The sequence below is a fragment of the Pan paniscus genome, chromosome 3 (genome assembly GCF_029289425.2).
Source record: "Pan paniscus chromosome 3, NHGRI_mPanPan1-v2.0_pri, whole genome shotgun sequence".
Classification (NCBI taxonomy): Eukaryota; Metazoa; Chordata; class Mammalia; order Primates; family Hominidae; genus Pan; species Pan paniscus.
Window position 1 is genome coordinate 12474804 of NC_073252.2, and position 27889 is coordinate 12502692.

At 36.8% G+C, this 27889-nt stretch overlaps 1 long non-coding RNA gene across 1 annotated transcript; it reads left to right on the top strand.

Annotated features, from left to right (window-relative positions):
* On the top strand, nucleotides 1-27790 carry LOC130541485 (uncharacterized). Its single transcript, XR_008955541.1, has 4 exons — nucleotides 1-178; nucleotides 19564-19690; nucleotides 23434-23469; nucleotides 27491-27790. It is a non-coding gene; the product is annotated as an uncharacterized LOC130541485 (long non-coding RNA).
* Nucleotides 27791-27889: the final 99 nt, after the last annotated feature.

A 27889-nucleotide genomic window follows, 5' to 3' on the forward strand; every position in this document is an offset into this window, starting at 1 on the left:
AAGGAAGAGGACACTGGGGCATTTAACTGCCAGTGCCCAGCAGTCGTAGTTGAGTCCTGCTGATGAAACAGAAAACCTGCAACCTGCCCTGTTTGCAGGCAGAACAGACAGTTAAATATATCAGCCAAGGAACAGCAGGGGCTGGTAGCTGAAGTTTGGACAGTCGAGCCCATAAATGGTAGGGAACGGATTTGTCACAACATCAACTTTGCACGTATTATATGATACTTTTTTTTATTATACTTTAAGTTTTAGGGTACATGTGCACAATGTGCAGGTTTGTTACATATGTATACATGTGCCATGTTGGTGTGCTGCACCCATTAACTCGTCATTTAGCATTAGGTATATCTCCTAATGCTATCCCTCCCCCCTCCCCCCACCCCACAACAGGCCCCAGTGTGTGATGTTCCCCACCCTGTGTCCACGTGTTCTCATTGTTCAGTTCCCACCTATGAGTGAGAACATGAGGTGTTTGGTTTTTTGACCTTGCAATAATTTGCTTAGAATGATGGTTTCCGGCTTCATCCAGGACCCTACAAAGAACATGAACTCATCATTTTTTATGGCTGCATAGTATTCCATGGTGTATATGTGCCACATTTTCTTCATCCAGTCTATCATTGTTGGACATTTGGGTTGGTTCCAAGTCTTTGCTATTGTGAATAGTGCTGCAATAAACATACGTGTGCATGTGTCTTTATAGCAGCATGATTTATAATCCTTTGGATATATACCCAGTAATGGGATGTCTGGGTCAAATGGTATTTCTAGTTCTAGATCCCTGAGGAATCACCACACTGACTTCCACAATGGTTGAACTAGTTTACAGTCCCACCAACAGTGTAAAAGTGTTCCTATTTCTCCACATCCTGTCCAGCACCTGTTGTTCCCTGACTTTTTAACGGTCGCCATTCTAACTGGTGTGAGATGGTATCTCATTGTGGTTTTGATTTGCATTTCTCTGATGACCAGTGATGATGAGCACTTTTTCATGTGTCTTTTGGATGCATAAATGTCTTCTTTTGAGAAGTGTCTGTTCATATCCTTTGCCCACTTGTTGATGGGGTTGCTTGTTTTTTTCTTCTAAATTTGTTGGAGTTCTTTGTAGATTCTGTTAGCCCTTTGTCAGATGAGCAGATTGCAAAAATTTTCTCCCATTCTGTAGGTTGCCTGTTCACTCTGATGGTAGTTTCTTTTGCTGTGCAGAAGCTCTTTAGTTTAATTAGATCCCATTTGTCAATTTTGGCTTTTGTTGCCATTGCTTTCGGTGTTCTAGACATGAAGTCCTTGCCCATGCCTATGTCCTGAATGGTATTGCCTAGGTTTTCTTCTAGGGTTTTTATGGTTCTGTGCAGTCTGTATTATTACCAATGCTAATTATAAATGAAGAAACTGAGGTTCAGAGATGTTACTTAATTCACTTAAGGCCACACAGCTAGTAAGCAGAGGAAGTGAATTCCAAACCCAGGATTTCATCTGACTTCCATGCTTCGACTCTTGACCTCTCATTAATACGTTGTTTACTTGGCAACTAGTCAGTTTGGAAAGTTGGCTTTCTCTGGGGAATATCATGGGGCTAATTGGGAGATGCTTTCAATCACAATATGTTAATAATCTACAATAATTCAAAAAAGTGTAATAGAACTGTGGAATCCCTGAAGTAAAACATGATAAACCTCCACTTCTTTCTCTCTCTTTGCAGTGTTCTTAAGTATTTGTTCCAGTGTGTTGATGTTCCCATTATGTTTTTCTGTATGCATATGTATATGGGAAATACTGAAGTGGGACATAACAAATATATATTAACTTTGGGACATTTTTATTATTAGGGGCTAGGCTTAAGACATCTCATCACCTGTTTCTAGGATGTTAATGAATGTTGTGGGTGAAATAAATTCTCTTTAGCTTGCACAAGCTGGATTGGAACTCCACACTGGATTTCAGGGAAAACATGGCTTTTAAGGAAAAGAAAGAATTCAAATAAGGATAGAATATAGGACTCTGAAAGGTACAGAGGAGAAGGAATGTCATTCCAGGTAATAAAATTTGGTATGAGGATATTTGTGGAAGTAGAACTCTGCAAAGTGCATTCTGAGGATATGAACAAAACAATTTCATAGAATGGAATTTATGAGAGATATGGGACTCAAGGTCATAACGCTATATTGAGGCCAGATTGCAGGGGCTCTTGAATGCCAGGCTTAGAAGTTTGAATTTTACCTCATCTTTTTGGACCTAGAGAAGACCTTTGCTTCCATAAATAAAAGGACAGTGTTTACTTCCTAGCCATCATTACAGCAGAATTATTGCTTCTGCTATGCCAACCCTAATATTGCCTTTTTGGTTTGTTTTTCTTTATTTCATGATAAAATAAACTAGTTCACTGCAAGCAATTTTCTACAATAGCCAAACTGTAAAATAAAAGTCCTACGTAAATTCACCCCAAAAATGTCAGTTTAGTGTACCTTCCAGATATATATACACGTATATCTCTCATACACACAGACAGTCTCAATAAACAAGCTGCTCCTTTGTAATTCCAAATTTATTCACTTGATATAACATTAATATATTTATGTACCAAGATGTATCAATCTAACTCAACATGTTTATGTGTATGTATATTGGTAAAAATAGTTATAAACTACAAAAATCATCCATAATCTTACCATGGCTAGAAATAAATATTTATATTTATGAAAGTAGCTAAAGATTCCCCTGAACCCATTCCATTCCATTTGTATAAGGTAAATCTCTGTACCTTTCTTGACACATTAATATGTATCTTTCTTTTTCTTAAATAAGTATATATATATACACACACACACGTATATTTGTGTATTTTAATAAAAATGTAATCATTTCATACCTATAAAACTGCCTCTTGCTTTTTCTTATTGAATGCATCATGGAAGAGATGTACTTTATTCCTCCTAATAGATCAATAATATGAATTCACTCAGCCACTTTTCCTATTGTTGCAAATAAGTTTTTTTCCTAAGTGTGGTTTCTAGCCACGTTTATTTTTATGGATTTGTAACATATGTTTCAGCTGTGAATATTATGTGGAAACACTTCCACTTGCTGTCCAAACCTCTAATCCAAATTGTGACTCCAAACACAACTCTCTGGACCGTGTTCCATCTGACCAAATCCTCAAGCAAGTTCTGTAGCCCAACACTCATTTGTTTAGTCGCCAACCACATTATTTTTAAATTAAGTTCCTAGTATGTGCCAGAAACTGTGCATGCTGCTAAAGAGTTAAGTATATCTAAGATCTAATCCCTGCTCTCAACGATTTTGGCAACAGCAAGTTGAGAACATAATGAACTTTACGGCAAAATTTCAAATGCTTTCATAAAAAATTTAGTTTTGTCCCTAACACAAGCTTGACTCATTTTTGTTCCTGTGATTCAGACGTATTTCTGGTATCTGGAGGACTGCGGGTGGGTGTGCACATCATATATGTTCGTATGGTTAACAAACTCAGGAGTTTTTTTGTGAAAAAAAAAATGAATTATCCTAAAAGAGACCTACAAGGAGTATCATAACTGGTTTAAGGCAAATAAGTAATGATCTGATTGGAGGATAAATCTAAAGATCAGAAAATGTGAGCCTATGCAGTGTTGAGCACCAAGACTCTGAGGTCACAAAGCTATTGCTTCCACTACTCCACTACTTTTCTCCACTCCACTAATTTTCAGCTATGGGATTTTTGACATGGTGTTTATCTTCTCAGTGCCTTAGTTTTTTCATTTCTAAACTTATGATTTTAAAGATCGAAGTTTTGTAAAGCTTAAATGAGATAATGCATGCTAAAGACTAATCATAGTGTCCAAGGAATTATGAAGAATAATGATGTAGCTGTATTAATCAGCTCAATGAATTAAATAGACAAGTTCAATACTTTTAGCTATTATTTTATTAGTAATTATTTGTCTCCCATTATCTTGTGGGATCATATGTGATTTTTTTACCACAAATGCCTTTGTTAACGTGTTTTGCTAAATTTTTTTACTTTTAATTTTATGGGTGTATTAGTCCATTCTCCTCCTGCTAATAAGGAGATACCCGAGACTGGGTAATTTATAAAGGAAAGAGGTTTAATTGACTCACAGTTCAGCATGGCTGGGGAGGCCTCAGGAAGTTGCAATCATGGTGGAAGGGGAAGCAAACATGTTCCTCTTCACATGGCAGCATCAAGGAGAAGAATGTGTGTCCAACGAAGGGGGAAGCCCCTTATAAAACCATCACTTCTCATGACAACTAACTCACTATCACAAGAACAGGATGGGCGAAACCTCCCTCATGATTCAATCATCTGCTCCTGGTTCCTCCCATGAGAGGTTGGGATTATGGGAACTACAATTCAAGATGAGATTTGGAGGGGGACACAGCCAAACCATATCAATGGGTATAAGGTAGGTGTATGTATAAATATATAATATATAAAAATATATACACCTACTATATATATTATCTCTGTATAATCTATATTAACATGTAATATATAATTATATATACCTACTATATACTCATAAAATTAAAAGTAAAAAAATTAACAAGCAAACAAATGTGAGGTAAAAATCAAGTATGATCCAATAAGATAAAGGTAGAAAAATAAATACTAATACTAACAAAATAATAACAGTAAAAGTAAAAAAGAAAAATTTAATTAAAAATAAAAGTAAAAAATAATATCTTGTGATGGAGTACCCAAGATATTTTGATACAGGCACACAATGTGTCACATCAGAGTAAATGAATTGTCCATTACCTCAACCATTTATCCTTTATTTGTGTTACAAACATTCCAATTATACTCTTTTAGTTATTTTAAAATGTCAAATGGGTATTTTTAAATAAGCAAGTAGACATTAAAAGAATTGGATTATGATAATTTCCAGGGACGCTCAGAATGTAGTCTCAGATAAAATCTGTACGGTTAATGTGCTTCATTTCTTGGCAATTGTGTCAGGGGTCCCCATAAATACTGCTAGGTTTAATGATACACTAGGAACACTCATAGAAATCAGTATATAATTATGTTCATGGCTATGACTTATTCTAGCAAAAGAATACAAAGCAAAATCAGCAAAGAGAAAAGTCACCTTTTCTTGCACCTGGGGTGAAATTCAGAGAAAACTAGACTCAAGCTTCCAACAGACTTCTCATGGTGTACTCACACAAGACACACTTAATACCTCAAGCAACAAGTTGTCACAATGCATGTAAAACATCATCTACCAGAGGAATTCATTACAACCTCAGTGCCTGAAGTGTCTATTGGTAGCTGGTCATGTAAAAACCCTCAGCCTCAGATGTATCAGTATTGCAGACTCTCAGAAAGAAAGCAAGTATTCAGCATAAACCATAATGTTTGTACGGTTTAGGCACAGGGAGCTACATTTATCAGTTCCTAGAATGGTGGGAAATTGAAGTTACCACATGCCACCCGAGGGCCAACCTCGCAAGGAGGTCTTTCTAAGAATAGCAGTATCACTTAGGCTATGTTAATGATTTTCTACATAGCAACAAAAAAGGAAATATTTACAGGGAAGGTGCAATTGCATTTAACAGGAAGTCACGGTGGAGGTAGGAATGCCTGCAACAGTAGTGGTGCTATATGATACGTAATATTTGCATTTACAATAAAGTTATGTGAAAAACGTATTGTGTTTCACTGCCATGAGGTTGCTTCCACACTGAGGAGTTAGCACTCTGTCCAAACACTGGTGTTTCCAGCCTTGAGCAATTTAAATCCCCATTGCAAAAGTTTTTTCATGCAATGAAAAGTTGGAAGTTGTGCAGGCATTTTTCCTACTCTTCTCTTTCCCTTTTTGGCTTCTGAGGCTGACAGCTTCAACCCAGGAATCATTAGTAGAGATTGCATTTAGGCACCTAAGCAGTGGCAGTAATGTCTTTTATAGACATTTACTCTCTTCAGAGACTAAGTCACATTTAGGCGTGATCTAGACTAAATGTTTGTGTCACACTCAATATTTCTATGTTGAAATATTTACTCCCAGTGTGATGGTATTTGGAGATACTTTAGGTTAGGTTAAGTTGTGAGAGTGGAGCCCTAATGAATGGGATTAGTGCCCTTATAAAAGAGATCCCCGAGTGCCACATTGCCCCTCTGACCATATGAAGACATAGCCAGAAGATGGCTGTCTATGAATAAGAAAGCAGGCCCTCATCAGACACCAGATCTGCCAGCATCTTGATCTTGGACTTCCCAGCCTCCAGATATGTGATGGATGTTTGTTGCTTAAGGCACCCAGTCTATGGTGATTTGTTGTAGTAGGCTGAACTACTAAGACATATAGAGTAGAAACACAAGAAAATATGGCAGCCAAGAATAAATTCGAGATCAACATGAACCAACTCATTGGAAACTCTATGATCAGGTAAATAACACCTGAGAGGGACTGGAGTTCCTGTTTACCTGATGACACCCATTTTTACATAGTATTCCGTTTCCCCAGGCTTTCTGCATTTATTCAACGAAATTATATTTAGTATGTGTATCAGGCAAACACTTTTCTAAGAATTGGGAATCAAACAGTGAATCAGAGAGAAAAACGCCCTGCCTTCATGGAGTGTAATTCTGGTAAATACAGATCTTAAACTTGTTCCAAGTTTGCTAAATAGATCTCATATGGCTTCATTTAAATCACATAAAATTCTCAGAAGAACATAGCTAAAGTTAACACTGAACTTTTTTTCTCCATTTATGATGAAAGCACTATGACACCACCTTGAAATCAAATAAATATATTATCCAGCTCTCATTTCACCATGTTTTTTCCATTATGAAATATTTATTTACTCTCTATAAAAAAGACAACTAAGAAATTTGGCAACACTTGGCTCTTAACTCATGTTAGTTCTCATTGATCATTAATTTCATGCATTTTGAGTTAACCCATATAATAGATATCTTCACATACCTGTATGAGAGATCTTATGTATCCTAAGTGTTCAAATACAACATTAATTTAATTGCCTCCGTTAGACAGTGACAAAAATCTGTAATTTCCTCTCTAAAAAATCAGGACACATTCCTGATTTTTTCCTCTCTAAAAAATCAGGACACATTCTCACCTTTATAGTTCCTGGCACTTTTTCCTTCCTCCAGGATTTCTCAGTGTACAATGATGGCTGCTCAGTTATCAAATCGGCAGATTCTGTCAGCAGTCTGAGATGTAACCCCTGACTATGCTGAATACATTAATGTATGAGTGCAGCCTTCTTCAGAGTATTCAGAGCTATCAACCTCAATGGCACTTCCTATCATGGGCTTCCAGTGAATTTAATCAGCAATGTCTCCTTAATAACTCTGTTTCATCCTAAAGTGATTTTTTTTTTTTTTTTTTTTTTTTTTTAGATGGAGTCTGGCTCTGTCATCCAGGCTGGAGTGCACTGATGCGATCTGGCTCACTGCATCCTCCATCCTCCTCCCTGATTCAAGCGATTCTCCTGCCTCAGCCTCCAGAGTAGCTGGGATTACAGGCACGTGCCACTATGCCCGGCTAATTTTTTGTATGTTTAGTAGAGACAGAGTTTCACCGTGTTAGCCAGGTTGGACTCCATCTCCTGACCTCGTGATCCATCCGCCTCGGCTCCCAAAGTGCTGGGATTACAGGCTTGAGCCACCGCGTCTGGCCCAAAAGTGATTTTTTAAAATCACTCTAGGGTGGTCCTTGTAAGGCTCTAACTCTCCATGATGACCGTGTAGTTTGGTTTGACCTAATACCTGTTGCTGGGGAGACAGGACCAGACTAGGAAAGTGTACTTTGTATGTGACAAGCTGAATAGGTTGTTGACAGATTTTTACAAGGACGCTGTCAAACATAATTGGAAACATTGTGGCAGAGCTGTTGATTCTTGGGAAATGACACCTGCAAAGAGGTTACTTGTCAATCTCAAGCCACGTGGTTCTGCTATAGTAAGAGAAAACAAAACTTCCTGTGGGGAAAAAATGGCAGAGCTTTTAAAGGGAGAAGGATGTGGGAAGCCACGGTCATTTTGACGACAATTGCTGCAGGCACATGGAACAGGAAGAACACAAGGTTATGTATCCATCATATTTATAGACACATAGACATTACCATAGCTGCCATTTTTTGATTGGTACGATGAGTATTTAGCAACTGACTTTCAAATGACATACAACACACACAGAGACACAAGTCTTTGGTGTATGATTTTGGATTGCAATTAGAACAATTTCACAGTATACTGAAAGATTCTAGACAGCAGAGAAGACCTGAGCTATTTCCCTGGCTTTTCCACTTACAGGCAGAGGAATTTTGGACAAGTCATTTCACCTCTTTGCATGTCAGTTTCCTCAGCTATAAATGAGGAAATTGGATGCAGTATTTAAAACTCCCCCTTTTTCCCGGTCCTAATATTTATTGAGTAAATATTTCTAGGTATAATGTAAAAATATACAAATCTAAATTATGAGATATCACGTACATCTTTTCCATGCTTACAGTCCCTTTTCAAGTAAGTAATGGTCATGAAAGTTTCTGTGGTTCAGAAAAAAAAAAGTAAGAGAAAGAGAGAAACTCGAAATTTGAAAATTATTGTTACTGTGAAATTACCTGGTTCTCAATAAGAACGTCATCAATATTTAATACCTATTTGTTTATGTTAGATGATGTTGAGGCCAGTAGGAGATGTTAAATGGTAAAACAAAACAACATGTTGAAAAGTTTATAAATGTGGGTTGTGTTAAATACAGACTGGAATCTGCTTTAATTGTGGATTCACTAACAATGTTTAAAGAATTCTGAGGCTCCTCGAAGTAAAATTAGCAAATAATGTGATCAAAACGTGGAACTCTCAGGGGATAAATTATCATTAATGGGTTGATACACATAAGATGGCAAATTGAGCCTACTTTCTTATCTCATTACTCAATAAATAGCAGTCAAAATATAAGTTTGCTATATCATTTAATTTTAATAATAATAATATTACTAGAAACCACCCCCAAGCCTGTGCATCTCTTATTCTTGGCAAATCTTGGGACATTGGGTTCATGGACACTTTTTCATGCTAGCAGGCCCATCACTCCATTTCATATTTTCCAATTATGGCCATTGATTTCCAGCCATAGATGTTTATATAACCGCACTTAGTAATATGTTGAAGATCCTTTTAAAAGGGCATATTTTTGATTCCCTAATTTGTTAATTGTGTCTAATTTGTTAATATGAGCATTTAAGATGACAAAGTTCACTATTTGCTTAGAAATAGCTGCACTCAAGGCCACAACCCTAGTTCTATACCAACCATGTCTGCATTATAGAAGACTGTTTAAGCAAGCCCACAAATCACATGACATTCTGTTCTCTCCTCCCTGGAGATGGGGATTGAAAGTAAAAAACGGAGATTGGAAAGACAAGGGAAGGAGATGAAAAAGGTAGGCTTAGAAGTGTACTTCGGGCCTATCTCCATGAAAGAGTTTATGACCAAATCTATGATCAGATTAGAGGTCACTGAAGTTTCACACAAAGGAATTTTCAACTCAAATCTCCATGGCATAGTACTTAATGTAAGCTGATTTTATTTGTTTTATATAATGAAAACAAAAACAAAAGTACCTACTCTTTTTATTTCCCTTTTGTGAACATCTACAAGTTTACCCAACGACCATTAAAAACATGATTATTAGTTATACCAATTGCCCAGTATATGAAAATGCACCTGAAAACATTTATTCTAATATGAGAATTAGTAGAAAGTCCAGGCTTAGGTATGCTGTACAGTTTCTTAATCACTTTTCAGAAGGGCAACTTGCCCTCAATGCCATCTTCTAAAACAAACGGAAACAGATAATTCAAGGACCAAAACAAAACTGAGACACATGCAGATTATATTTAATGGAAATAAAATAATGTTGTGCAGGGTTTGTAAATTGTTGTTTGCTTTTATACTGATACATAATAGTTGTGCATATTTATGGAATCCATGTGATATTTTGAGACATGCATATAATGTGTAATGATCAAATTCAGACAATTAGGATACCCATCACTCCAAACAGTTACAATTTATTTGTGTTGGTAACATTTCAAACTTCTCTTCTAGCTTTGATGAAATGTACAATAAATTATTGTTAACTATGGTCAACCTACCATGCTAGCTAACACTTGAACTTTTTGCCTTCTATCTAACTGTGTGTTTGTACCCATTAACCAACCTCTCTTCACCACCTCTCACCCTTTCTACTCTCTGATACCCATAATTCCACTCTCTACCTTCACTACATGAACTTTTTTAGCTCTCATATATAAGTGAGAACATGTGACATTTGTCTTTCTATACCTGGCTTATTTCACTTAACATAATGGCTTCCTGTTCCACACATGTTGCTGCAAATAACAGGTACTTATTCTTTATCATATTCTGATATCGTTTGGCTGTGTCCCCACCCAAATCTCATCTTGAATTGTAGCTGTCATAATCCCCACATGTCATGGGAGGGATCGGGTGGGAGGTAATTGAAACATGAGGGCACATTTTCCCAGGCTGTTCTCGTGATATTGAACACGTTTCATTAAATCTGATGATTTTATAAAGGGCAGTTCTGCACACACTCTCTTGCCTGCTGCCATGTAAGATGTGCCTTTGCTTCTCCTTCACCTCCCGCCATGATTGTGAGGCATCCCTAGCCATGTGGAACTATGAGTCCATTAAACCTCTTTTTCTTTACAAATTACCCAGTCTTGGGTATTTATTCATGGCAGTATGAAAATGGACAAATACATATTCCATTATATATATACACACCCCATTTTCTTTATCCACTCATCTGTCGATGGAGTCTTAGGTTGATTACATATTTTGCCTACTATTAATAAAGCACTACTATTAATAGTGCTTTAATGAATATGGTAATGCAGATATCTATTCTATATACCGATTTCATTTCTTTTGTCTATATATCCACCAGGAGAGTTACTGGATTACATGGTAAATTTACTTTTAGTTTTTTTTTTTGAGAAAGTTTCATACTGTTTTCTATAGTGGCTGTACCAATTCACATTCCCACTAGTAGTGTACTTGCATTCCCCTTTCTCCAAAGGCTCACCAGCATCCTTTTAAAAATCTTTTTGATAATAGCCATTTTAACTGGGGTGAGAAAATATCTCATTGTGGTTTTAATATGCATTCCTCTGATGATCAGTGATACTGAATATTTTTTAATATGCCCATTGTCCATTTGTACGTCTTTCCAGATCATTTGCCCATTTTTAATTGGATTATTTGTTTTCATGCTACTGAGTTGAGTTCCTTATATATTTTTGTTATTAATCTTTCAGCAGATGGATAAATCTGCAAAGATTAAAACTTCCATTATATAGATTGATTGTTTTGTCATTCTATTGACTGTTTTTATTCTGTGAAGAAACATTTTAGCTTAATGTAATCCCATTGGTCTATTTTACTTTTGTTATCTGTGCTTTTGGGGTCTTATCCAAAAATTTTTTGCCAAGACCAATGTCCTAAAGCATTTTTCCAATGTTTTCTTCTGGTAGTTTTATACTTTCAGGTATTACATTTAAGTTTTTAATCCATTTTGATTTGATTTTTATATATGGTGAGATATAAGGGTCTAGTTTTCTTTTTTTGCACATGGATATCAAGTTTCTGCAGTATCATTTATTGAAGAGACTGTCCTCTCTCCCACTGAATGTTCTTGAGGCCTTTGCAAAAATCAGTTAGCTGTAAGCACATGGATTTATTTCTAAGTTCTCTATTTTGTTCCATTGGCCTATGTGTCTGTTTTTATGCCAGTAACATGTTGTTTTCTTTCTATAGCTTTGTAGTATATTTTGAAGTCAGGTACTGTTATGCCTCCAACTTTGTTCCTTTTTGCTCAACATTGCTTTGGCTATTCTAGACTTCCTGTTACCATATTAATTTTACACTTTTTTTATAAAGAATGACATTGGTATATGACACTGCAAGATTGCATTGAATCTGTAGATTAGTTTTGGTAGTACAGTAATTTTCACAAAATTAATTCTTCCAGTCCAGAGACATAGGATATCTTTCATTTTTTGTAATCTTTTTATTTCCTCAGTGTTTTATAGTTCTACTTGTAGAGGTCTTTCACCTCCTTGTTTAAATTTATTCTCAGGTATTTTCTTTGTAGATCCTGCAAATGGCATTGCTTTTTGGATTTCCTTCAATGAATTTGCTGTTGGCATACTACAATGGTGTTGATTTTTGTGTGTCAATTGAACAAACACACTTTGTGTGTCAGTGAATAAACACTGTTATAAAGACTATAAATTGCTAGTTTTCTGAGAAGGCAATTTGAGAGTATTTATTAAAATTTTAAAAATGCACATACTTATCAAGGTAAAAAATGTAACTGCAGATATGTGTTCTAGAGAAATATTTATGCATGCACTTAAAGGGGAAAAGGTACAAGCATGTAAACTGCAGCATTTTTAACAAAAAAAATTATTTTCACAGTAGAAACTTTAAAAAAAACTATTCAATTCAAAAATGATTAAACAAATTATAAACATCCACAATAAAGACTCTATTAGGTCAGAACCAACTTCTAAGCTTAGTAGACACAGTGCCTAAAGCTGACACAAATGTTCTAAGTTTAATCTTTCAAAATCAACTAAAACAGTGAATATAATAATAATTATAGCAATTATTATACGATTAGTTCATCCTTAATTATACTCATTCATACCAAAAAGTAATAAAGAATATTATTAGTATCTTAAGAGGCTTATGAAGAAAAAAATTGCTAATGTCCATGAAAGTTACATCTCATTTCTGTATTTAGATGTTAAAAGCAATTATATATATTTATACCCAAGCTGCAATGTTACGATTTCCAACATAACCAGTTACATTCAAATGGCAAAAATTTTGAACCATATGAATAGTATTCCACAAATTATTATTATTATCCCTCAAAAGAGAGTATCTATAAAGTATGTAAGTGCATAAAGTATCTGGAAGAATGCACATCTAGCTTCAAACGGTGACTACTTTTACCAAGAGTACTAACTCCTTTTGTTCTGAGGGTATGTGTGAAGAGATCTTTTACTTTTGGCTTTATATTCTTAGATATGTGTGGATTTATTTTACAATATGGATATAGGTTTGAAATATAATACATTTTTATTTAAAATGTAACATTTTGGTTACTAGTGTGCATCACAAATCAAGTCAGACTTAGTGGCTTTATCTGAAATTTCTTAATTACAGTCTCACATTCTGAAGGACAGCCACATGGACATTACACAATGCTTGTCTCTGCGTCATAACATATGGGACTTCTATTTGGATGAGTTAAAGACTAACCATAATGTGATGATTGGGGGTTGAGATCATTTTAAGGCTCTTTCCCTGACAGGTCCGGTGCCTGGGATGGAATGAATCAAGGGCCAGAACTGCTTACTCTCATGCAAACATGCAAAATCACCACGTAGCTTAATTTTCTCAGCATAGCAGTTCCACGGCAGTTAGACTGCCTTCATGAAGGGACTGAAGTATGAGTTTTCCAATAAGTGAAGCAAAATCTGCATCACCTTTTGGATCACATCTTGCAAATGGAAGAATGTCATTTCTGCCATACTCAAAGCAATCACAAGGCCTTTTTTCTTTCCTCATTTTGAAGGGAGAAGTTGCAAATTCACACTATAAATAAATACGTGCAATACAGTTATAGATATCTTTTGAAGATACAACTCTCTCCAATTTGACTTCTAGTCCCAACAATTTACATCCCTTCAAATTAGAAAATACATTCGCCCTCCCCAACACTTCCAAGTTTTCTACTATTATGGTATCAGATGGAAGTTTAAGATTTCATTATCAAAACCAGGTCCATGTTCAGATGAAGCCCCTTTTGTACGACAACTCTAGTGCAGTTTCTATCAATTTAAAAATCTGTAAACTAAAGAGACAGGAGACTATATACCTCCCGACTCTCTCTCTCTCTCTCTCTCTCTCTCACACACACACACACACACACAAAATTCAATAGTGGGACAGGCACGTGACAACCACTGTAGTCATTTTCATTCAAAGGCACACAAAATAGAAGACACCAGATAATAACAATTTCTAAAATGCAAGCAAGCACACGTCATCAGTTCTGGATTAGAATTCCATGCTACTCCTTTTTAATTGTTACCCTTGACTCTTGGTTCTGCACTCTGTGGTCGTGCCCCAACCTTCCAAATCAATCAGTTTTCTACATTTTTAGATAGGATGCATGTTTGTAACTAAGTGTCCCTCTCAGCCAACTTTCTGCCTATTAAAATCTGGTTTCTCAAAAGTCTATTTTCTCTTTATACTATCTGTTCCTTTCAGTCCTTTTCTCTTAAAAACTTTCTAGAGCCAGGTGTGGCGGCTCATGCCTGTAATCTCACTACTTTGGGAGGTCAAGGCAGAAGGATCACTTAAAGCCTAGCTTGGGCAACATAATGAGATGGAGATCATGTCTCCACAAATATATATATATATATATGTGTGTGTGTGTGTGTATATATATATATATGAATATATATATACACACACAGAGACACACATACACATATATTTAAATGGCATGCCACGTTGGCACATACCTGTAGTCTTAGTTCCTCAAAGGCTGAGGCAGGAGGATCTCTTGAGCCCAGGAATTCAAGGCTGCAATGAGCTATATTGGCACTGCCCCTGCATTGCAGCCTGGGCAATGAGCTATACTGGTACTGCCCCTGCACTGCTGTCTGTGCAAGAGAGCAAGAGCCTGTCTCCAAATAAATTAGTTTAGTAAATAAATAAAATTAGTCAAATTAGTAAAAATTAGTAAATAAATGAAAATAAAACTTTTTGGGTTTCTTGTATATTTATTTATAATTTATTCCATTAGACTAAGCATACTTCTACAAATTTTCTCTGGATTAGGTTTCTGGGAGGCTCTTCAGATTCTCAGAAGCCCTATAGTTTAAGAGAGATGGTCTGTAAAGCGCAATGTTAAGATCCTTAGAAGGCCTCAGTCTATTTTAAAGGTTCTATGAGGTACCACCTAATATAGTTCTAAAGTATTACAAAGGATTTCTACAATAATAACCTTGGCTTTATATTTATTCTGCAAGTACTCTGTGTTTTATTTTTGCCCAGTGGCTCTTTATCACATGATTTTGCATTTTTGTTTTTTGTTCTTTGTTTTTAATAACCCAACAAATCCTGGCTCCTTTATAATTCCTATAAATTTTAGTTGCTTTAAAACCCGACAATTTCTTGTTGGCTCACTTCTCTCTATCCATATGTTAGCTAAAATACATCAAATAATCATCTTGTTTATTTCATATTCCATATTGGAAGTTTTCTCAGTCAAATCCACTAGTTAATTAAAATTATTTTCTATTTTACACATCATCACAGGGAAGAGTCCACCAAAACTTGTTGCTACTGCACTTCAAGAATTACCTTGTTTTCAGCCTCCTGTAACAATTTCCTCCCTAGCACTCCAGTGTTCTCTGATATTCTCCTCAAGGCCCTTCAAGATTCAGTCCACTGTTTGGGCCACAGTTAATGCCACATGATTTAGGTTTTTGTTAGAGCAGCATCACAATTTTGGTGTCAAATTTTATTCTGATTCTTCACTCCATAACAAACTGGCCCAAAACGTATCAGCTTACTGCAAACATTTAATTATGTTCCTGGATTTTAGAGGTTGGGAATTCATAATGCACCTCAGGGCACAGTTTGTCTACACTACATTACTTGATGTTGGGGACCATGGCTGAAAGACTCAAAAGCTAGGGGGTAACTTGAGCCTGGAGAGAATACCATCGAAAGGGTTGTTCACTCACATGGCTGGTGCCTGGCCTGGGAAGATCAAAGACTAATCCTGCTGTTCAGAGCCCCAACGTTTGCCTACTATGTAGCTTGGCTTCCTCACAGTTTAACAGTTGCAGCATATTTAAAGTGTGTGTGTTCCAAGCACAGGTATTTCAGTGAAAAAGGCAAAGGTGCATCACCTTTCATGAGGCAGCCTGAGAAATTATAGGCATTCTCTATCTGTTAAAGGATTTGGAAGCGCACTCTCATTTAAGGGAAGAAGCAGAGGCTTCATCCTTCCATGAAAGGAGGGCCAAAGTCACATTGTAGAGGAAGATGCAAAATAGGAAATGTTGTGACTGTTTTTGGAAATACAACCTGCCATGTCAGAATCACCACATTAGAAGTATTAATATTAATATCTAGAAATAATTGAAAGTTCTTGAAAATCCACAGGAAATCTTGTAGAAAGAAACCAACCATTTATTTATTTTTAAAAATCACAAATTATATCAAAACATAATTAAATCTCCCATTATATTTTGTGTGAAGAGTTTAATTGGTTATAAAGCAATCGCTTATGGAATGTATTCTGTATGAAAAAGTATTTGATTGACTCGGCTACCTCCTGCTCATACTAATTAACTTTGTTTCAGTGTCATCTCTAGGAAACTTTCTGACTCACCCCTCATCCCTGCTTACTCCATCAGGGGTGTCCTTTATTATGCTCCCAGGGCATACCACACTAATATCTATTTTAGCATGGAACATTTGGAGTGTTTAATCACAAACCACCCACCCTGTCTCTCTCCCTCACTCTATCAGCTAGCTGAGAACTAGATTTTGCTCCCTGTTCATTGAATACCTAGTGTTTGTTTACAAAGTGCTTAGAATACAAGCAGACAATTTTCTTCCTTAGGAAAGACAAAGAAAAATAATAATAATAGCAATAATATTTTACATTTATACATTCTTGAAGTTTACACACATATGATCTAATTTGCTAATTACATGTTGGGGATTTCTATTTTTACTAGTAAATAAACTGATGCCTGGAAAGCTTTCGTAGCCTGCTCAGTATCATCAGACAGGTTTGTAGCTGAGCTTAAAATAAACTGAAGGATTCCTCAGTTTTAGTCAAGTCATCTTTCCATCACCCCTTTCTACCACTGTGAACAATTTAGTAATGATGACTTGTCATGAATCTACCTAACACACATTGATACAACTTTGATTGTGCCATATTATGTTTTGAATAAAGCAATATTAATAGATTTACCTTGAAAAAACTATATATAGAATGTCAAGATAAATAGATGTCACTCTTAATTTCTCCCAATTTATAGTAGCCAAATCCCATATAGAAATAAGAACGTCGTATTAGGATTCTATAAAGACTGAAGTTTCGTAGGAAAAACTCTAAACTTACAAAACTGAAAATAAGATTATTTACTTGCATTTTTTCAAACAAGACATATTTGTTCTTATGACATGCCTCACACATCTTAATATTTCATATTTAAGTATGCACGTGGAAAATATTCACGGATACATAATTTATCCAAATATTTTAACCAAATATTTGTTCACTTATTTTAAGTTCAATTGTTTAGACAGTTTTGTGAGAAATTAAATGAATGCTTTCATGATCATGGGTTGTTTCTTAGTATACTAGTAATTATAATTACATAAAAACCCAGAAATCGGAGGAGCAGCATTATGATTTTGTGTTTTTATGTTTTTCCCTTTTCTAGGTCCATTCTTCCTAAATGTTAATCAAGGAAGCAAAGGACATCTTGGAGGGAAGGAAAGAGCAATTCACTGTTTTCCGTGATTCAGCTACTCTCTGTATTTTTTAAAGCTGTTTGAATATGACAGCGTTTCAACCTTTCAGAACATTCGTTTTTGTCTTCTGAAAAATGGGCTAAGAGGACCCATCACTTAGATTTGTCTAAGTGATGGAGGAGGGTGACAGATGGAATTGTGTCCCTTTAAAATTCATATGTTGAGTCCTAATCCCCAGCATGTGTGTCATGAATACACCTTAGCATGTAACTACATTTAGATATAAAGTCTTTAAAGAATTAATTAAGGTAAAATGAGATCATTATGGCAAGCCGTAATCCAATATGACTGGTGCCCTTATAATAAGAGGAAATTAGGACAAAGACAGAAAAAAACTAAGGAGTGAAGACGCACAGGCACAGGGAGAAGACTGTCATCCACAGCGCAGGGAGAGAGGTCTCAGAAGAAATCAACAATTCTGGTCTCCAAAACTGTGAGACAACAAATTTCTGTTGTTTAAGCCATCCAGTCTGTGCATAACTTTGTTATGGCAGTCCTAGCGAACTAATGCAAGGAGATTATGATTTATCCTAAATTTAGGATTAAATGGATAATGGCACAATCTGCAATGTAGAAGGTAGATTTTCTCTCATTCCTTTTCTTACTCAGTTTTCCTGCTCTTGAAATCTCAGGAACAGAAAACCTGCAGATATCTTGTTCAGATTTCAATGCCAAGTTTTCTTCATCTTTTTAAGGTCACAACTTTTTTTTCCTTATAATGTTTCTTAAATTAAAACCTATCCATTTCAAGCCGCCCTTGGATCTTTCTGTCCTCACAACATTAGTGTTTGCCTGTGTGAGATTGCCAGTGAAATTGATGCATGTTTCTTACGTTGATAGGCATATTTACCTCTTAGTGAGTGTGCATTTATCCTCTAAATGTTAATGGGTCTTATGCATCTCTCTTTCCAGGGAGACTGTATCCTCACACGAATACAGATGCACAAGGAAGAAAAAGCATCCTTTGTGCTGGCCACTCCACATAGCTTTCTCATCTTCAGTGCATCCAAACAGGCATTTCCAAAAGCCAGGTGGCTCATGCTGCCTCACAACAGAAGCTTTTGCTTTCCAACAGTCTCATTTGAGTAATGGGCTAATAGAAAACCAAGTTATGGATCTCCAGGACCAGAACAATAATAAGGCCATAATGAGATTGTTATCAATCTGGCCTCAGTTCTGGTTTCTTCTCTCAGAGGAACATCATGATGAAAATAGGAAAACTCATCAATCATAAAAATCACACAAGAGCCAAGCCAACTGGCTTAAATATACACACAACATTGCAGGTGAGACTGAATTTCACCGCTGGGAAGCAGTTTCTCTTTGAAAAATCAGAGTGACACACTAACTGATGGTTAACACATTAACTGATGTTCCTGCCCCTTTCTGAGTAGGTCCTGGGAAGTATGAAGTTAAGCAACTTTCCCAAGGCCACACAGATAACAAGACGTAAAACCAAGGATAAGAACTCATTTCTGAAATAGAGTTCATGTTGCCTCTCTGGCTCTTTTACTGTAAGCTTTAGGTGTTCAGCAACTCATATGTTATAAACAAACAAACAAGCAAAAAGCAATAAAATAAAGAACAAAGAACAATAAAGGAAATGTATAAGTAGAACAGTGAAATAACCCAACCAGTTAGGCAGCTCTAGTTAACTGAGAAGCCCTTGACTTTTCAACATCATTTCACCCCTTATTACTATGTTGATAACAATAGACAATAATTGATTACAATAGACAATAATGATTATGCAGCCTGAAGTGTAAGAGTAGGCAAAGACATCAAATTTCCAAGGTATACATGCATCTTCACGTACTCATTTCCTATGGGATGTACACTCTATCACTAACAGTGTTTTTGTTGCTTTTTTTTTCTTTTCCCCCAAACTCTTAGATTTATTCCACTCTGTTAAGCTTCCTGAATCACAGAGAAGTTGTAAGAAAGTTTTTAGCTTCCGCTATAGGAAGTCCTGCCCACCTTCTCCAGATCTCTGTTCTCATAGTCCATCCTCTGGTTCCAGGTAAGCCACGACCTTGGAGTTTTTACCAAGACAAAGGGTCTGACGCCTGTAGTCCCCGCTACTCGGGAGGCTGAGGCAGGAGAATGGCGTGAACCCAGCAGGCGGAGCTTGCAGTGAGCCGAGATAGCGTCACCGCACTCCAGCCTGGGCAAAGAGCGAGACTCCGTCTCAAAAAAAAAAAAAAAAAAAAGAGTCTCACCACATACTTGAGAGGTAAAGTAAAAGGAATGTGAAGAACCATTGTTAAAATCCTCTTATATTTACATTTCTTTACTCTTCCTACTAAAAGCTTCAACTGTCAGGGAGGTAACCTAAGGACATATTTTGATTTCTCAATTTTCTCTTCAGCACTGATAAAGCTCCTTCTCATTCACAGGAAAGTAAGAATGAGGGTAGAACATGTAGAAATATGTAGAAACAAGGGTAGAAGCAAGCCAGCTTTGCTTATTTATATCATTTTTTTTGACATCCCAGGTTTATTATACAGGAATAACACCACAAACCAGGAAAACTTCGGAAGATTTCTGATAAAAAAAAATAATTAACTTGATTAGAACCTCTTTAGACAGTGGACTCATAGTCCAATCACTTCCAAAATAAATAGGTCAAATGGAATCTCTCTTAACATCACTACCAGTAAAAACAAATCACGCTGATAAAGTGTTTGACATGGCCAATTTGGGAAAAAAAACTGATACATCTATATGTAATTTTTGAAACAATTTATAGCTCATGCAATTATCTCAGATCTGAAATTTCTATTAAACAGATATTTATTGAATGCCTCCTGCCATGTCAGGCAAAATTCTATCTGCTGAGGACACAGCTATAAGCAAAATTCTTGTTTTCTCATGGTTTATTTGGAAAAGTTACAAAACAGTAAAATAAAGAAGAAAAATATAGAATGTTGTAGATTTTTTAAAAATTCAGAGAAAGAGAATAGGAACAACCAGTCTGATGGTACATGTTCTTGCAACTGTAATTAGAGCAGGCAAAGGAATTCTCACCCATAAAGTGATATTTAAATAAATCCTTGAAAGAGTGAGAGATAAGTCACGTTGGTATCTGAGCCAAGAGTGTTTAAGACAGAGGGCACCACAGAGCTAAATCCCTGGAAGAGTGAGTTCTTAGTATCCTCAAGAACTAGCCAAAGGGTAAGTATGGTTGCAGGGTAGAAGAAAGGATAAAATACCAGGACATGAGACAAAGTTGAACACAGGATGCTGTGAGATCATTGAAGTCTTCGTAAATTGATTGTTAGGATTTGGTTGTCATTTTGGGCAGAAGAGTGGCATGATATCACTTACATTCGAAATCATCACTCTGCTTCTGTGTTAAAAATAGATTACAGAGGCCGGGTGCGGTGGCTCATGCCTCTAATCCCAGCATTTTGGGAGGCTGAGGTGGGCGGATCACGAGGTCAGGAGTTCAAGACCATCCTGGCCAAGAGGGTGAAACCCCGTCTCTACTAAAAATAGAAAAATTAGCTGGGTGTGGTGACAAGCATCCGTAGTCCCAGCTGCTCAGGCGGCTAAGGCAGAAGAATTGCTTGAACCCGGGAGGCGGAGGTTGCATTGAACCGAGATCACACCACTGCACTCCAGCCTGGGCAATAGAGCGAGACTCTGTCTGAAAAAAAAAAAAAAAAAGATTACAGAGGGCAAAACTGACAGAAGGAAGACCAGTTAAAACATTACTTTTACCCAGGCAGGAAGTGATGGTGGTTTGAAAAAGGATAGCAGTGGTGTTGGCAAAAATTGGTGGTATTTTAAATTTATTTTGAAGGCTGCACCAGCAAGCTTCTCTGACAGATTGAATATGAGATACAAACGAAAAAAGAAGAGCTAATGGTGTTGCCAAGTTTGTAATCAGCTACAAGAATGAAGTTTCCACTTACTGAGATAGGAAGACTTAAGGGAGGCAGGCTTGTTGAGGGAGGGGATGGATGAAGAAACAAATGCTCTTAAAAATTGTTCTGAGTCAACATATCTATGGTTAAGAACAGTTTGATGAAAATGGGTTGGAGTTAGTTAAAGAAAATTATTCTTGGCATATGTTAAAGTTCTCAAGAAAGCATTCTTGGAAAAAAACATGTTTAAACTGAGGTCTAAGGGATAAACAGGAGTTGTGAAACTGAAGGGTGGGGATGGAGAAAGGGTTCTATGGAAAAGCCTAGTAAAGACCCAGGAACAGGATAAACCACAGCACATCAAAGTGCAATCTGCTGTAGCACTTGCTTTGAATAGGTGAATCTGTTCCAAAGCAATTGATTAAATTAGAGGTAATTTGAGTATTGGAGGAAGGCCTCAAAGAAGAGATTCAGAATTCGGTGCTTCAATCCAGAGTCTCATTCAAGAAGAAAAAACTTTTTGGGAAACTCCCAAGCTTTCTTACCCATTTCATATTCTAAACAACTACCTTTCCCTTCTTTGTAGAGTGCAACCGAATATTTTTATTCTGTAGACCTATTACATTAGCAAGTCTGTGTGCAGTAAACAGTTTCATGTGAGTCCAGACATGAAAGGATGGAGAAATCACTCCAATAAGAAATGCAATTGAATGGCCAAAACGAGGGTGTTGTGATGGCTAATTTTATGTGTCAACTTGACTGAGCAAAAGGATGCGCAGGTAGCTGAAAAAAAAAAAAAACTATTTATGAATGTGTCTGGCAGGGTATTTCTCAGAGATTAGCACTGAACTGGTAGCCTGAGTAAAAAGGATTACCCTTCTCAATGTGAATGGGCATCAACCAACTCATTGAAAGTCAAAATAGAACGACAAGGTGGAAGATGAGTAAATTTTCTCTCTTCTTGAAATGAGACAACCATCATCTTATACCTTCAGACATTGACACTCCTGGCTCTTGGACCTTCACACTCAGACTGCAACTTAAACCATTGACTTCCCTGGTTCTCAGGCCTTTAGACGTGGACTAGAACTTCATAACCATCTCTCCTGTGCCTCCAGCTTTCAGAGAGCTGATAGTGGGACTTCTCAGTTTCCATAGCCATGTGAACCAACTCCTTATAATAAATCCCTTCCCTCCCTCCCTCCCTCCCTCCCTCCTTTCTTTCTTTTTCTTTCTTTTCTTTATTTCTTTCTTTCCATCTACCTATTTGTCTATCTATCTGTCTGTCTGTCTGTCTATCTATCTATCTATCTATCTATCTATCTATCTATCTATCTGTTCATGTATCTTTCTATCTCCCATTGGTTCTGTTTCTTTGCAGAACATTCACTAATAAAGGTGTGGTCCTCCAGAGAGATGAGTACATTTTGAATATATTATTTCTGTTATTCTCACAATAATTCTAGGAAATGCGTAGAGCCTAATTTCTTCTGCCGTAACACTTTATTATGTGTTGATTATCCTCAGGTAAGTTAATTACTAGTAAGGATAATGAAAAACCTGAAACTAGCAGTTAAGTGGGTGGGAGCAGTTCAAGCATAATGTAAATTATAAATGTTTTCCTTTTCTTCAATTTTTGAAGATCTAAAACAGCCATCACCTTGCCATCTACCTAATACCTGAAAGATTAAGAATTAATGCAAAGAAAAAAATCATCAAACCAAATGCAACTTATTCCCAGAGTGCTAAAGGACATTATTTTAGTGATTCAGGAATAAAACTTGGCAGAAAGTTATTCCTTTGATGTGTTTGCTTGATTCATTATGAAGCCTATGATACTAGGCCTTAAATGTTTCAAACAGAATTGAGCATATACAAATAACTATCTTTTCAGGTGGAAGAATTCTAAAATCACACAAAAAAATGTAAGGTAAGTTTGTAACTATTCTAATTTTACAGCTGAGGAAAGTGAAGCTCATAAAACATAAAGAACTGAGCTAACATCATCCAGGTGTTAAATTAAACCTAGAACATCAATTCATTCTCTTGTATTTTTAGCACTGCATTAATATACCTTATTAAGCAGGTGTGATGTTGAAATGTTAAATCAATTATGCCAGACTATATAGACCACGACGATATGGGTCACAAGTGTTTTGTCACTATTCTATCCCAAACTCAAAGCACAGTGTTGAGTACACAATAAGTCCTAAATAAATATTGGCTGAATTTATGAAAAAAATGATATTATTAATAGGTCACCTTGTTAGGGACACAGTCTGTATCTTAGAAGTTATCAAAATTGCCTCTAAGTTATGAATGCATTTAGGACATTGCTTTTTAAGTGGTAGCATTTTGAGAACGGGACAATTTGAACTTGTGCGGGAAATGTGTACATGTGTGTTTGTGCATGTGTATGTGTGTGTGCACATATGCATGAAAATGAAGGGCTGGTAGTATTGAAGAACCAGAAGGAAGGTCTAGGGATCATGAAAAATATCCCAAAAGACAACTAAATGTAAGTAATGTATCATTTCTAGAATTTGGTTTTAAAATTACTTTGGAAATCTTGCTCTCCAGAGAGGTCATATGCATTTGAGAGCAGATAATATTGGGGCAGATGTGACCTTTAGAGATCACTTAGTAAAGGGATTAGCAAACTACGAACCATGGACCAAAATGGTCCACTGTTTTGTGAATAAAGTATTATTGGAAGATAGCCATGTTCACTGGCTTACGTATTTTCTATGGCTGTTCTCACATTTAATGGGTAGAACTCAGCAGTTGCAACAAATAACAAAGCCTAAAACATTTACATTAAAAATGTTTTCTGACACCTGATTTAATCTACATTCTTCATTTTACAGACAAAGAAGCTGAGATCTCAATGGATGACAAGATCAGCTCAAAGTTACAAACACAGACTTACAGGCAGGGCTGAACTGCCATTTCTTAGCATCTCCCTTTATCATCATCCTATTTTAAAGAGTAACACTGACTCGCAAACAATTTAGTTTTACTTTATTACAAAATTCACTGTTTTTATTTCCTATACATATGGTTTACCTTGTCCATGCAAACCGGCATCTTCCAGCTGCTTTATAACATCTGCTACATAAGAATACCTTGGACCAGTAAACCCCCAGGGGAAATTGCAACATCACTAATGGGCTTATAAAAGCTGAGTTGAAAACTGACACAAGAGCATACAAAATTTTGTAGAAAATTGATTTGAAAAAGAATGAGGTTTCAGCAATAACTCAATGGCCAATTGTATTAAGATACCAGCTGTATATTCTCCTTTGATGGGCCCTCCATAAATATTAACAATGCTCAATTTTGGGATACAGAGAAAGACAAGGTAATGGGTCAGAATCCCTCAGTTCCCATTTGGAATGTATGGTGGATATTTCAATAGTGATAAGGGTGCCAACATGATATAGGAACTATCTCTCCCTTACAGAAATGGAGAATGGGAATTGACCTCAGGAATGAAGTCTAATGAGGCCAAGATGACAAAAGAGCTCCTACTGACCCTCTGTGTGAAATGCACAAATCAGGACAGTATGCAGAATTGCAAATGAGTTGAAAAAAAAGCCAAAGAAGGAATTATCCATCAAAATAGAAAAGAATCAAGAAAGCAATTAAAAATTGGTATTAGTCGAAGGAACCAAAGTTGGAGTTTATGGGTGAAGGAGAAAAAGGAAATCAGAGCTTGTGGTTCTGAACTTCATGGCAGGTTAAGGTGCCTGTCCCAGCAGCGTATCTGTGCTGACTGGCTTCACATAAAGAGCTAGTGGGGAACCAGCCAAGCAGATAAAATAAGCACATTCGTTCATTGGAGAATGATTCACAGAGTTGTTTTCAGTTGTTGTTGTTTTTGGTTTTGGTTTTTTTTTTTTTTTTTTTTTTTGAGTCAGAGTCTTACTCTGTTGCCCAGGCTGGAGTGCAGTGGCACGATCTCGGTTCACTGCAAACTCCACCTCCCGGGTTCAAATGATTCTCCTGCCTCAGCCTCCTGAGTAACTGGGATTACAGGCTCCCGCCACCACGCTCGGCTAATTTTTGTATTTTTAGTAGAGACGGGGTTTCACCATGTTGGTCAGGCTGGTCTCGAACTCCTGACCTCATGATTTGCCCACCTCTGCCTTCCAAAGTGCTGGTATTACAGGCATGAGCCACCGTGCCCAGCCAATCCACAGAGATTTTAATTAATTAACAAATCAATGAATAACTCCACAAGTGACGATTCCTGCTACCTAATGTCAGACCTATGTGAGTCTTTTGACAGTCCACATTGCCTCCATTGGAGAAATGACTCTTTCCCAAATCATGTCAATTTGCTATCAAGCTACTTCCCCAACAACAGGATGGGCTGCTGACCCAGGTTAGCTATAAATAACAATCAGGGTTATTAGTTGCAAACATATGAACCAATTCTTTCTAATTTAGCAAAAATGACAACAAACCTTGAATTTCTTGTGAGGTGGCACAAATAATCTGTGAGAATGTCACAGTCATTCATGCAAGAGAATGCATGGCCAGAAACAAAGTCTGAAGATACTGATGAAGGTACATGGACATTTGTGGTGTCAACCAGTACCCTTGCTGTATTCTTCATAGCACCTACTTCCTTCCTTTGCTCTATTCTGAATGAATCTTACATGGATGAGTCTGAGAGGTGAAATGTAATACTCATGTCTATTCCCTGGATGCTAGAAGAGGGCATTTTAGGCTAACATCATGGGGACATGGAATTCATTATATGGGTAATTCCCTAAACATAACCAGGGTACAATAAATGATAGTCATTCATTATTTTATCCAAAGAGAGAGCCCTATTTCTTAGAGGGACCTAGCATTTGATCCAAGTAGAATCTTATGGGTTAGACAGAGTCAATAAGACTCCTTCTTGGAGGAGAATGTATAGATGTTCAAAGATACTGGTTAGAAACTGTCACTGAGACTCCTTTTTTAGGGGAAGGGGCATAGATGTTCAAAGATAGCAGATTATTCAAAGATAGTGGATCTTTGGCCCTGCTCCATCGTGTGGCAGGAGTACCAAAAGTTGAAACACACAGAGAAAAATGAAGCTAAGAGATATTGTAAAAGGCAAGGATGTGACTGCATCACAAACACCTGCATTCAGTTGCAGCTGAAGCCACACAATCCTGAACTGTACAATTTCCCTAACTGGTTTTCTTATTATCTTAATTAAACTAATTCACATACATCAAACAGCCTAATAGAATGTCTATTCTCTAAATTTATGTGCTTACTGAGTAAAATCCTAGGATAGGAGACTCCAACAGAAATTTCAGGAAAGAAAATCAGAATGTTTTGCTGTACCTCTTACACATGAAGACTTCAAGCAGAGGGTAAACAAGATAAACAGGACACTTACTCTTTTCCTTCCTTGCACAGATAGTGCATCACTTCCTTTCTAACAATTCTTCAGGAGTTTTAAAGTTGATGGGACAGAACTCCTTGACTAGTACATGTTTTCCAGTGAGTGTGGTTATGGAACAGACACACATACACATCAACATATGGATGGTTTTCTCTGTGTGCCTAAGACAAGGTGCCATGCAGGCTCAAAAGCAATGTGCCTGTGTTATCTCTCTCACTCTTTCTTCCTGTCTACATGTTGGTGCTCTCGTATCTTCCATTTCTATACAGAGGATGAGGCTGATGCTACCATTTTTGTTTACATGGAGAGAAAGAAGGAGAAAGAAGCACACACACACACACACACACACACACACACAAACAGAGAGAGAGAGAGAGAGAAGAAAAGAAAAGAAAGGAGACACTCAGAGGCTTTCAGCCTAAGGCACTTCCTTTAGCCCAATTCGCCAGTTGACCCAAAACTCTGCATTAGATTTTAGGCAAAAACTCTCTGATAATTTTAAAGTCTAAATTCCTTGTGGTTTCCTCTCCTCCCTTTGCAGATATCTTCCTCGAATACCAACAGAGAAGAACAGCAGCCACGTGGATAAGGCAGAGTTTGGGAAATCCTGGATTCCTTTATCATAAAGCATCTTAGAGTAACCTCAGAAATGCAGAAGTTACTTGTAATGGTGCTGTAGACACTGTACGAGAAAGTTTCACCTTTATGATCTAATTTAATTCTCACAAAAACCCTGTTAGGTAGGGTGTTATTATTTAAATTTAAATCAGAGGAAAATGTAACAGGAATTCTGCAACGTACAGTCAAAGAGATAATAAACAGGAGCATCTGTGGTTTGAAATTTGGTTTGACTGAATTAAAACCCACATTTGAGGCCTTATTCCTTGCACCTGGGGTGTGATTCATAGTGATGTAAATCAGTTTTAGCAAAAGAAGCAAA